Raw genomic sequence first — 13,449 nt, 5'->3', positions numbered from 1 at the left:
GAATCAATCATACAGAAGTATGTCGACCAGAAACATATTCAGAATCGGATGTACAAAGATTTATCAGGTGGGAACATAATCGAGTTCAGAAGCACAGAGACGTAATAGGCAGAGCCTTAGCAGAATCGAAAGTGCAGAAGTATAACAGATAGAATCTGAAGCCGAATCAGATCAGTCTTAGTAAGGCTCCAGTGATTTGTGGAAAATTCCCTTATTGGTAACCTGGTTAGCCAAGTTATCATACAAATCGTCTCGCGTGTCGCTTATCGACTCTTTCAAAGATTCCGCTTATTCGCATTTCTTATCTTTCGTCTTTCCTACCATCCATACTCATTTTCCTTTTCAGACATCGTCATACCAGACTGAGTCATAATGGAATAGGGGTTTTCCTAGTCCTTGACAACATTTGTGTCCTCACCCCCGCTTCGCTTCATGTATTCGGTTTAGTAAAACCTTTCGTCTATCACAACGTTAGTTGCCGGGACTCGGCTCTTAACCCATATGGGTACCAAACGAAAATCATACACATACACATACATATACTAATATCTTACTGGCGAACGTCTTTGACCGTTATTCAAATTCGCTCAATTTCCCGAGCGGTGTTGCCCCTTTTTCTTTTTGCCCATTCAGCCCGCATCGTTCTACGCGACCCTTGTAAGGGCACTAATTACTCCACACATTCTCTTTTCCTTTAGATTACCCCAAATTTCCATTTATATCCATCATACCTACACTTGTGCAAAACTTTGCATTACTTCCCAGGGGGGTCACCCATCCCAGAATTGCCCTGGCTTTAGCACGCTTAACCTCGAGACTTTCATGTATTTTGACGTGTTAGGGCTAATATAATTTCGTCGATTGCCCCGCACGACCTTTGTCACATAATTTTTTTTAGGGCAGATCGGGGTCTTAGTGAATTTTGTTTTTGATTTTTTTTTGTAGCGGGTCCCACCCCGATCTAACCATACAATTACCATGCTGCCCTTCTAAATCTTCAATATTCACTGGGGCGGGGACATCTCAGTCGCCCTCACTATTATCCACTGGGTCTTTAATCCCTTTAAACTTCCCGTTTGTCGTTATTGAATAATATTTTACAGAAATCATATACGCACAGGAAATTCTAGGAAACTCATATACTCATAAATAATCGATCTTGGATCTGACCTGGGGAGCTGCCGTGAGAAGTGTGTCCGTCATCATCCTCATCTGTCTGCCCCCCACCTATCTGGCTCCCGCCATCACTCGCGTCTGAGTCGGAGGAGTATAGAGAACTAGATGATCCCTGGCTCACTGGTGACCAGGGCAACGGACAAGAGAAATCCATAGTACTCTCTGAGGTAGCCGGGCTGACATGGTGCTCACTCTCAGAAACAACTGGCGTACCCCAGGAAGTCCTCTCCTCCGTGGTACCAGAAGAACGATCCGATGGGCCTGTGCCATAACTATCCTCCTCCCTGGAGGTAAGATGCTCTGGAGGAGTCATCGTCGGATCTTCCGAGGGATCTGTATCATAGCCGCCCTCCGTGGAATCCTCTGCTCTGGGGGTCAACATCTCCGGAGGAATTGTTGCTGGGTCCTCCGAAGGATCGGTATCATAGCTATCCCCCGTAGAGTCCTCGGACGGATCAATCTCAATCGAGTAGCTGGGGCTCCGCCTACTCGGTCCTGGAGACATCCTAGGGGCCTTCTTAGCGCCCCCATCCCCCTCATCAGAAGCCGTCCTCTTCATCCTTTGTCAATCTACAATCACCTGCAGGCAGAGGGTCAGAAACATTTCCCCCAAATACTGACACTTCTGCTCTTTTGGAGCCTCGCTGTAGATACAGCAGTTCGTAAGGGAGAATCATCCTAATCGTACAGCTTTATCGCACGATCTAAGAATCCAAAGAAGGGTACCATCCTAGATGCCCTGTAGCTTCCTGTTTATAGATGTGGTGCACAACACATCGATAAACAAGACTCTACTAGACACGGCTTGTAGACATACCGAGGACTAACCGCTCTGATACCACTTCTGTCACGACCCAACCCCGTGGCCGCGACTGGTACCCTAAGTGGGTACCCGTACATACCTACCTGACAGAACTTCGTACCATACAATTTTTTTTTTCAAACAGATGTTTACAAAATCAGGCCGATACAGATACTGCACGCGCGCGAACATATACATACTTGAACATACAGAAATTTACAGATAAGCCGATGAGGCTAACATACAGACGGAGTCACAAAATCGTTCGTACCTACCAAACAGATGAAACCCGTAACCCACACCTCTATCTACAGGCCTCTACAGACATACAGAATCAGATGATGGGACAGGGCCCCGCCGTACCCCAAAATACCATACATACAGAGTCTACAGATAACAAAAGATATATACCAAAAGTATTTGCTCCGGATCGAAGGAGCTCTTCAGAATAGCAGAATCCGAGCCCTAGACTGGCGGCGTATCACCAAGTGCGCCTGTACCTGCGGGCATGTAACGCAGCCCCCGAAGAATCGGGGGTCAGTACGAAAAATGTACCGAGTATGTAAAGCAGAAATACATCAAACATAATCATGATCTGGACCGGAAGCACAGAAATATAATAGACAGGCTCATAAGCCGGACGGAAAGAGTCATAGTCCCGACAAACGGACAGAATCATAGTCCAGATAGATAGAATCAGAATTCATACGGACGTACAGAATCGGAACCCGTCGGCCAGATAATTCAGACGGACAGACGGAATCGTAACCGGTTGGACAGATAATCCGGACGGACATACAGAATCATAACCAGTCGGACAGATAATCCGGACGGACATACAAAATCATAACCAGTCGGACAGATAATCCGGACGGACATACATAATCATAACCAGTCGGACAGATAATCCGAACGGACATACAGAATCATAACCAGTCGGATAGATAATCCAGACGGACATACAGAAGCATAACCCGTCGGTCAGATAATCCAGACGGACATACTGAAGCATAACCCGTCGGTCAGATAATCCAGACGGACATACAGAAGCATAAGTCATACAGACAGAAAGAATCACACATAGGGTACAAGAACGTGGTCGCCACTCCTGCCATTGGCACCACAACACGTCAGATATCAGAAATTCTTCTCCGATCTCCGTCACTCATCATAACATAACCACGGTACCCGGAGGCGGACAGATAACACAGCACCCCGAGCCCGGACTCATCATACTTCGTAATATATCCTCGGTAACCGGGGACGGACATATAACACAGTACCCCGAAACCGGACACATCATACTTCAGAATTCACATATGGGGCTCGGCGGCCCACCGCACGATATACGTACCGGCCCGGGATCCGGTGAAAGGAATCATAGCATGTGCACGAACTGATTAATGAGGAACCACATACATACAGATCGTCATACAGACTCAACAGAACAGAAGTAGGCCAACTGGCCGATCGAACCAAGTATTCAGATAGTTTTCAAGGTACGTGCCTACACGTCACTTGGGGAGGCACGACAGATTATAACCAGAACCAGATTTCCAAATGTCAAAAACTATTTTGTAAGATTTGTATAAAAACAGTCGTATCGTGATCAGAATAGTAGTCCAGGTGTTTTCTGAGAAAATCGGGCAAAACTAAAGTAATTAAGATTATACAGAAGGTATCGGGCCTCGTGGGCCCACCGTGGATAAACTCGAGGCGACATAGGTAAATTACCGATAGTAGACCTTATAAGGTCATCCATAATCATCTGGAAGTGTTCCGACTCCGTTTAGGGAAGTTTTGTACAAAAATTCACTTTAAAGGCAATTTGTAAGAAAATAGCTTCAATTGGATTGAAGGAATTGGAGCGGTTTTCCGTCTCGAATTCCGGGGGACGGAGTCGTACTTAAGGCTCGCGGCCGAGCCTATCACATCCGGAACATGCCTAGGAACAAAGGGAAATGCTTCACATACCTCGATGGCGCCTTATGCTCGCTTGGCGTCAATCCAAATTTCGTCCAAAATCTGGAAATGGTCAAGTTTACCATTTGTTAGTTTCAAACTTTCAATATTCCAACTTAACACATACTTGCCTACCGAAATTTCGGCAACATTTCCTCTGTATATACGACATCCCCGAGACTTAGCTCGGCTCAATTCATCAACACAACAACCCAGGAATGACATAAAAACATCAATAGACATTAAAACATGCACTATGGCATCATTAGCCATCTTTCGTCATAACGAAACATTTTTCGTTTCAAACTTGCGTTTCCAAACCAAACTCATTATTTTCATATTCATTATCCACCAAAATCATTACGACATACATCGGAGGCATCCAGACCATTTTCACATAATATTCATAAGATACACAAACATTCAAACTTCCCATTAAGTCACTACTTTTCCAATCTTTTCCTAACTTTCAACATACAAGTTCATAAACACATTCCCATATTCCCAAGTTCATTATCATTAATCATAATTTTCATGAAATCACGCTAAAGCGACATACTTTCCGACAACAACTTAACCAACAAATTCTTCGTTTTAGCTTAACCATTATCCTTCCATCTACTTCACAAAGTCATAACAACACAAGTATTGCATTAAATAAATTCAATCCATCCACTTTCATACAAGGCACCACACGGCCAACATGCAATATCCCCCAACTTCCATTAATTCATCCCACTTTCATTTCTAATACAATTTCCATCACACTACAACTAAATTACAACATGAATTCAAATCATCAAGGACATGTAACACAAGCATGCTCACGGCCCAAACACAACCACTTCCAACACACAAAATTTTCATACTTTTCATTCCTTCACACATACTACAACATACATATACCATTTATAACATAACAAAAGCATGAAATCCTCACCTTTCTTCAAGTTCTTCACTTGGAGGATAAAATTGCTTTCTTGCCACAATACTTATATCAACTTGTAGAGGGCTTTGCACTTGGTAATACTTTCACAAGAGATGATCTTTTAAACCAAAGAATTGGCTCCAAAATGTTTTTCTTTCTTTTCTTTCTTTTTCTCTCTCCCACCCGAACCCTCTTGTTCTTTTTGTTTGTTGTTCTTGTTTTCCTTTTTCTTGAAACTTCTTGATACTTATCCATGATATATAATTTCCCATGGAATTTAATTAATCCATGGGCTTGGATGTGTGGTGGCCGGTTGGGCCCCTTAAATTGGGCCTCCCTTCACTTATTTTTTTTTTGAGCCCAAAATGGTTGGCTAATTATTGTAATTCATGGGACAAATTTCCCAAAATTCCAATTTTGCCCTTGGCCTCCTTTCGTAATTCCACACCATTGTATTCATAACCTACACATTCATACCAAGAAATGTCCAATTATGGCCTTATTCATCACAAGTCAATTTATCTTGAATTTTTCGAATAAACAAAAATGCCGGATGTAACATCCTCCCCCCCTTTAAAAACATTTGTCCTCGAATTTTAAATTAACCTTATGGGGCGTCATACCACTTCGGGAGGGTTTTCTTTATAGTCGTCTTTTGTTGACTTTCCGACATGGCCTCTTTACGAACATTATGGGGTAATTTTTCACATTACTGATTCAAATGCCTTCATAATATATTTTCCCATTCCCCACATAATCATCGAACCATAAGCTATATTCTTGTAACAGACAAACGCTTTCCAGACGTCATAGTCCATATCATTTCTTGTTACACTCCTGAGATCCCTACCACGTTTTCGTAATCCCACTTCATACCAGACACTTCATACCAACAGATTCAGAACTAGAACCGGACGCGTAGAAGCATATCGGACGGATTCGTAATCAAAGTCAGGGGCACGGAAGTATGTCAGACAGATCTGAGATCGGAGTCAGACGTACAGGAATGTATCATACAGAATCATGATCAAAGTCAGACGGACAGAAATGTATCAGATAGAGTCGTAATCAAGGTCAGACATACGGAGATGTATCAGACAGGCGTGCGATCGAAATCAGACGCACAGAAGCATATCAGACGGATTCATATCCAGAGTCAGACATACAGAGGTGTGTCAGACAGATTCATAATCAGAGTTAATCGCACAGAGATATGTCAGACAGAAACGTAATCAGAATCAATCATACAGAAGTATGTCGACCAGAAACATATTCAGAATCGGATGTACAAAGATTTATCAGGTGGGAACATAATCGAGTTCAGAAGCACAGAGACGTAATAGGCAGAGCCTTAGCAGAATCGAAAGTGCAGAAGTATAACAGATAGAATCTGAAGCCGAATCAGATCAGTCTTAGTAAGGCTCCAGTGATTTGTGGAAAATTCCCTTATTGGTAACCTGGTTAGCCAAGTTATCATACAAATCGTCTCGCGTGTCGCTTATCGACTCTTTCAAAGATTCCGCTTATTCGCATTTCTTATCTTTCGTCTTTCCTACCATCCATACTCATTTTCCTTTTCAGACATCGTCATACCAGACTGAGTCATAATGGAATAGGGGTTTTCCTAGTCCTTGACAACATTTGTGTCCTCACCCCCGCTTCGCTTCATGTATTCGGTTTAGTAAAACCTTTCGTCTATCACAACGTTAGTTGCCGGGACTCGGCTCTTAACCCATATGGGTACCAAACGAAAATCATACACATACACATACATATACTAATATCTTACTGGCGAACGTCTTTGACCGTTATTCAAATTCGCTCAATTTCCCGAGCGGTGTTGCCCCTTTTTCTTTTTGCCCATTCAGCCCGCATCGTTCTACGCGACCCTTGTAAGGGCACTAATTACTCCACACATTCTCTTTTCCTTTAGATTACCCCAAATTTCCATTTATATCCATCATACCTACACTTGTGCAAAACTTTGCATTACTTCCCAGGGGGGTCACCCATCCCAGAATTGCCCTGGCTTTAGCACGCTTAACCTCGAGACTTTCATGTATTTTGACGTGTTAGGGCTAATATAATTTCGTCGATTGCCCCGCACGACCTTTGTCACATAATTTTTTTTAGGGCAGATCGGGGTCTTAGTGAATTTTGTTTTTGATTTTTTTTTGTAGCGGGTCCCACCCCGATCTAACCATACAATTACCATGCTGCCCTTCTAAATCTTCAATATTCACTGGGGCGGGGACATCTCAGTCGCCCTCACTATTATCCACTGGGTCTTTAATCCCTTTAAACTTCCCGTTTGTCGTTATTGAATAATATTTTACAGAAATCATATACGCACAGGAAATTCTAGGAAACTCATATACTCATAAATAATCGATCTTGGATCTGACCTGGGGAGCTGCCGTGAGAAGTGTGTCCGTCATCATCCTCATCTGTCTGCCCCCCACCTATCTGGCTCCCGCCATCACTCGCGTCTGAGTCGGAGGAGTATAGAGAACTAGATGATCCCTGGCTCACTGGTGACCAGGGCAACGGACAAGAGAAATCCATAGTACTCTCTGAGGTAGCCGGGCTGACATGGTGCTCACTCTCAGAAACAACTGGCGTACCCCAGGAAGTCCTCTCCTCCGTGGTACCAGAAGAACGATCCGATGGGCCTGTGCCATAACTATCCTCCTCCCTGGAGGTAAGATGCTCTGGAGGAGTCATCGTCGGATCTTCCGAGGGATCTGTATCATAGCCGCCCTCCGTGGAATCCTCTGCTCTGGGGGTCAACATCTCCGGAGGAATTGTTGCTGGGTCCTCCGAAGGATCGGTATCATAGCTATCCCCCGTAGAGTCCTCGGACGGATCAATCTCAATCGAGTAGCTGGGGCTCCGCCTACTCGGTCCTGGAGACATCCTAGGGGCCTTCTTAGCGCCCCCATCCCCCTCATCAGAAGCCGTCCTCTTCATCCTTTGTCAATCTACAATCACCTGCAGGCAGAGGGTCAGAAACATTTCCCCCAAATACTGACACTTCTGCTCTTTTGGAGCCTCGCTGTAGATACAGCAGTTCGTAAGGGAGAATCATCCTAATCGTACAGCTTTATCGCACGATCTAAGAATCCAAAGAAGGGTACCATCCTAGATGCCCTGTAGCTTCCTGTTTATAGATGTGGTGCACAACACATCGATAAACAAGACTCTACTAGACACGGCTTGTAGACATACCGAGGACTAACCGCTCTGATACCACTTCTGTCACGACCCAACCCCGTGGCCGCGACTGGTACCCTAAGTGGGTACCCGTACATACCTACCTGACAGAACTTCGTACCATACAATTTTTTTTTTCAAACAGATGTTTACAAAATCAGGCCGATACAGATACTGCACGCGCGCGAACATATACATACTTGAACATACAGAAATTTACAGATAAGCCGATGAGGCTAACATACAGACGGAGTCACAAAATCGTTCGTACCTACCAAACAGATGAAACCCGTAACCCACACCTCTATCTACAGGCCTCTACAGACATACAGAATCAGATGATGGGACAGGGCCCCGCCGTACCCCAAAATACCATACATACAGAGTCTACAGATAACAAAAGATATATACCAAAAGTATTTGCTCCGGATCGAAGGAGCTCTTCAGAATAGCAGAATCCGAGCCCTAGACTGGCGGCGTATCACCAAGTGCGCCTGTACCTGCGGGCATGTAACGCAGCCCCTGAAGAATCGGGGGTCAGTACGAAAAATGTACCGAGTATGTAAAGCAGAAATACATCAAACATAATCATGATCTGGACCGGAAGCACAGAAATATAATAGACAGGCTCATAAGCCGGACGGAAAGAGTCATAGTCCCGACAAACGGACAGAATCATAGTCCAGATAGATAGAATCAGAATTCATACGGACGTACAGAATCGGAACCCGTCGGCCAGATAATTCAGACGGACAGACGGAATCGTAACCGGTTGGACAGATAATCCGGACGGACATACAGAATCATAACCAGTCGGACAGATAATCCGGACGGACATACAAAATCATAACCAGTCGGACAGATAATCCGGACGGACATACATAATCATAACCAGTCGGACAGATAATCCGAACGGACATACAGAATCATAACCAGTCGGATAGATAATCCAGACGGACATACAGAAGCATAACCCGTCGGTCAGATAATCCAGACGGACATACTGAAGCATAACCCGTCAGTCAGATAATCCAGACGGACATACAGAAGCATAAGTCATACAGACAGAAAGAATCACACATAGGGTACAAGAACGTGGTCGCCACTCCTGCCATTGGCACCACAACACGTCAGATATCAGAAATTCTTCTCCGATCTCCGTCACTCATCATAACATAACCACGGTACCCGGAGGCGGACAGATAACACAGCACCCCGAGCCCGGACTCATCATACTTCGTAATATATCCTCGGTAACCGGGGACGGACATATAACACAGTACCCCGAAACCGGACACATCATACTTCAGAATTCACATATGGGGCTCGGCGGCCCACCGCACGATATACGTACCGGCCCGGGATCCGGTGAAAGGAATCATAGCATGTGCACGAACTGATTAATGAGGAACCACATACATACAGATCGTCATACAGACTCAACAGAACAGAAGTAGGCCAACTGGCCGATCGAACCAAGTATTCAGATAGTTTTCAAGGTACGTACCTACACGTCACTTGGGGAGGCACGACAGATTATAACCAGAACCAGATTTCCAAATGTCAAAAACTATTTTGTAAGATTTGTATAAAAACAGTCGTATCGTGATCAGAATAGTAGTCCAGGTGTTTTCTGAGAAAATCGGGCAAAACTAAAGTAATTAAGATCATACAGAAGGTATCGGGCCTCGTGGGCCCACCGTGGATAAACTCGAGGCGACATAGGTAAATTACCGATAGTAGACCTTATAAGGTCATCCATAATCATCTGGAAGTGTTCCGACTCCGTTTAGGGAAGTTTTGTACAAAAATTCACTTTAAAGGCAATTTGTAAGAAAATAGCTTCAATTGGATTGAAGGAATTGGAGCGGTTTTCCGTCTCGAATTCCGGGGGACGGAGTCGTACTTAAGGCTCGCGGCCGAGCCTATCACATCCGGAACATGCCTAGGAACAAAGGGAAATGCTTCACATACCTCGATGGCGCCTTATGCTCGCTTGGCGTCAATCCAAATTTCGTCCAAAATCTGGAAATGGTCAAGTTTACCATTTGTTAGTTTCAAACTTTCAATATTCCAACTTAACACATACTTGCCTACCGAAATTTCGGCAACATTTCCTCTGTATATACGACATCCCCGAGACTTAGCTCGGCTCAATTCATCAACACAACAACCCAGGAATGACATAAAAACATCAATAGACATTAAAACATGCACTATGGCATCATTAGCCATCTTTCGTCATAACGAAACATTTTTCGTTTCAAACTTGCGTTTCCAAACCAAACTCATTATTTTCATATTCATTATCCACCAAAATCATTACGACATACATCGGAGGCATCCAGACCATTTTCACATAATATTCATAAGATACACAAACATTCAAACTTCCCATTAAGTCACTACTTTTCCAATCTTTTCCTAACTTTCAACATACAAGTTCATAAACACATTCCCATATTCCCAAGTTCATTATCATTAATCATAATTTTCATGAAATCACGCTAAAGCGACATACTTTCCGACAACAACTTAACCAACAAATTCTTCGTTTTAGCTTAACCATTATCCTTCCATCTACTTCACAAAGTCATAACAACACAAGTATTGCATTAAATAAATTCAATCCATCCACTTTCATACAAGGCACCACACGGCCAACATGCAATATCCCCCAACTTCCATTAATTCATCCCACTTTCATTTCTAATACAATTTCCATCACACTACAACTAAATTACAACATGAATTCAAATCATCAAGGACATGTAACACAAGCATGCTCACGGCCCAAACACAACCACTTCCAACACACAAAATTTTCATACTTTTCATTCCTTCACACATACTACAACATACATATACCATTTATAACATAACAAAAGCATGAAATCCTCACCTTTCTTCAAGTTCTTCACTTGGAGGATAAAATTGCTTTCTTGCCACAATACTTATATCAACTTGTAGAGGGCTTTGCACTTGGTAATACTTTCACAAGAGATGATCTTTTAAACCAAAGAATTGGCTCCAAAATGTTTTTCTTTCTTTTCTTTCTTTTTCTCTCTCCCACCCGAACCCTCTTGTTCTTTTTGTTTGTTGTTCTTGTTTTCCTTTTTCTTGAAACTTCTTGATACTTATCCATGATATATAATTTCCCATGGAATTTAATTAATCCATGGGCTTGGATGTGTGGTGGCCGGTTGGGCCCCTTAAATTGGGCCTCCCTTCACTTATTTTTTTTTGAGCCCAAAATGGTTGGCTAATTATTGTAATTCATGGGACAAATTTCCCAAAATTCCAATTTTGCCCTTGGCCTCCTTTCGTAATTCCACACCATTGTATTCATAACCTACACATTCATACCAAGAAATGTCCAATTATGGCCTTATTCATCACAAGTCAATTTATCTTGAATTTTTCGAATAAACAAAAATGCCGGATGTAACATAACGTTAGCCTCTTCATTGCTCACTTGTACCAATTTTCAAATTATACTATTCTATATTCTGCCGAAAATCGGGCAGCACCTCCCCTGTTGATATGCCTAGCCCGATTTCTCAATTCAACAACCAACAACAACAATAACCATACCAACATCCATAACATCATTTCCAACTCCAAAGTATTCCATAGAACAACCCGTACGCTGTTTTCCAACTTCCATAACTAACCAACTTACTACACAATTATTTAACGACTTTATCTCTGTAAATAAGCCTTAAATAATACCAAAAGAGAAAGATTCATACATTTTTTTATTGTTAAGACAGCAATATCCTCAATATCCACGCTAAAATCTCCTGCAAAACAATACTAGATTCACAACCATGCGTTACCCGGACCTAAACCACTACTCCACGACTTAAAAATTGCACACTTTTGATTCCCTCACTTTCTCTCTTCAATTTTCTGGAATTTTCCAGGAAAATCTGGTGACAAAAAGGGGTTCTTACCCTTTTTATAAGGGTCAAATTCGGGTCGGGTTACTGCAGCATTTTACTGTAACAGTATTGTAGCAAGTCGGGACTGTATCAGTACTGTAGTAGTACTGTAGCACGCGGTTCTACTCTGTCAGATGGACCTGTAACGTCCATAATTATCTACTCCGATGTCCTATCGACGAGCAGTTTGTTGCGTTGGAAACTAGACTCGACGAAATTCATTTTAGGATTTTGTTTCACCTTAAAACACTTCATATGCTCCGAAATATTCCTCCCCCAAGTTGGACCAAAAGTTTCACACAAAACATTACCCATCCTTTCTCCAAAGTCATACTACTTCATTTCCTCAACTCATTTCCTTATAAAACCTTCTGATATACCTTATATACATCCTTCTCTCATTAAATATACTTAATAATGCTTTCTCCTTATATTCCAAAGTGGTTTTACTTAACCCTAACTCAACGTACTTATGTTTCAAATTTGATAAGTGCTCTTCGAAGATACGGGGTGTAACATCCTTCCCCCCTTAAAGACATTCGTCCTCGAATGTTGCAATATTGCCAACCCACGACACCATCTTTGATTTGTTAGAACAATTATTATTTTCCTTTAGGGTCCGATTACCTTTTGCTTAAACTATAACTTGGATTAGTCTCTTCTCATTCTTTCTTAACTCTTTTATTGCCTTCAGTCATCTTCTTTCACTTCTTTGTCCTCACGTACATGATCGGAAATTAACTAGCATCTCGCTCTTGTTCTTTCTACATTATGGTAGTCTTGGATTGTCGTGCCATAACTATCCATCGTCCTGTAAGTACCTTTTTTTTCTCGCTCCTTGTTTCCTTGTTAGTGGGCAGCTACCTTTCTTCCTTTACGACACCCTCTTTGTGTTTACTCCTTTGGTGCCATCTCGGGCTATCCTTTTTTACCCGTTGATCTTAGATATACATTGCACCGATTTTTTTGTAGTCCATTAGTCAGGCTCTCTAATCCTTACCTCCTTGTCGTCATCTCTTTTACCTTTACATTCCAAATGTTTACCCAGCATAACTGTGTCGCTAGTGAACCTAATGGTTATGTTCCTTTCTAAGGCCAGTTATATCATTATCCGAAATACATATATACGTAATGTTTCTTCGCCGTTTATTATCCTTCGCAGTCCAGTTACACTTATGGCAAACTTATAATCCGAGTTCAACTAATTTCATAACTCGCAACATCTTTGAGCTCCTGCTACAACTTTTTCTTTACTTCCTTCCCTCACGTCTATCAATACAATCCCAGGAGCATAGGACTATGATAATTCTTATATTATGACTCTCTTGCAACGCAAGTATACTTATCTTCGATTTCCTTGTATCGGCGATCATTTCGTTAGTCGCTATTCCTTGTTGGCTTTTCGGTGTGGCCTTCTTACAATT

This window comes from Lycium barbarum, chromosome 3 (genome assembly GCF_019175385.1).
Source record: "Lycium barbarum isolate Lr01 chromosome 3, ASM1917538v2, whole genome shotgun sequence".
Classification (NCBI taxonomy): domain Eukaryota; kingdom Viridiplantae; phylum Streptophyta; class Magnoliopsida; order Solanales; family Solanaceae; genus Lycium; species Lycium barbarum.
The sequence above is the reverse complement of the archived record's forward strand: the minus strand, read 5'-3'. Positions refer to the sequence as shown.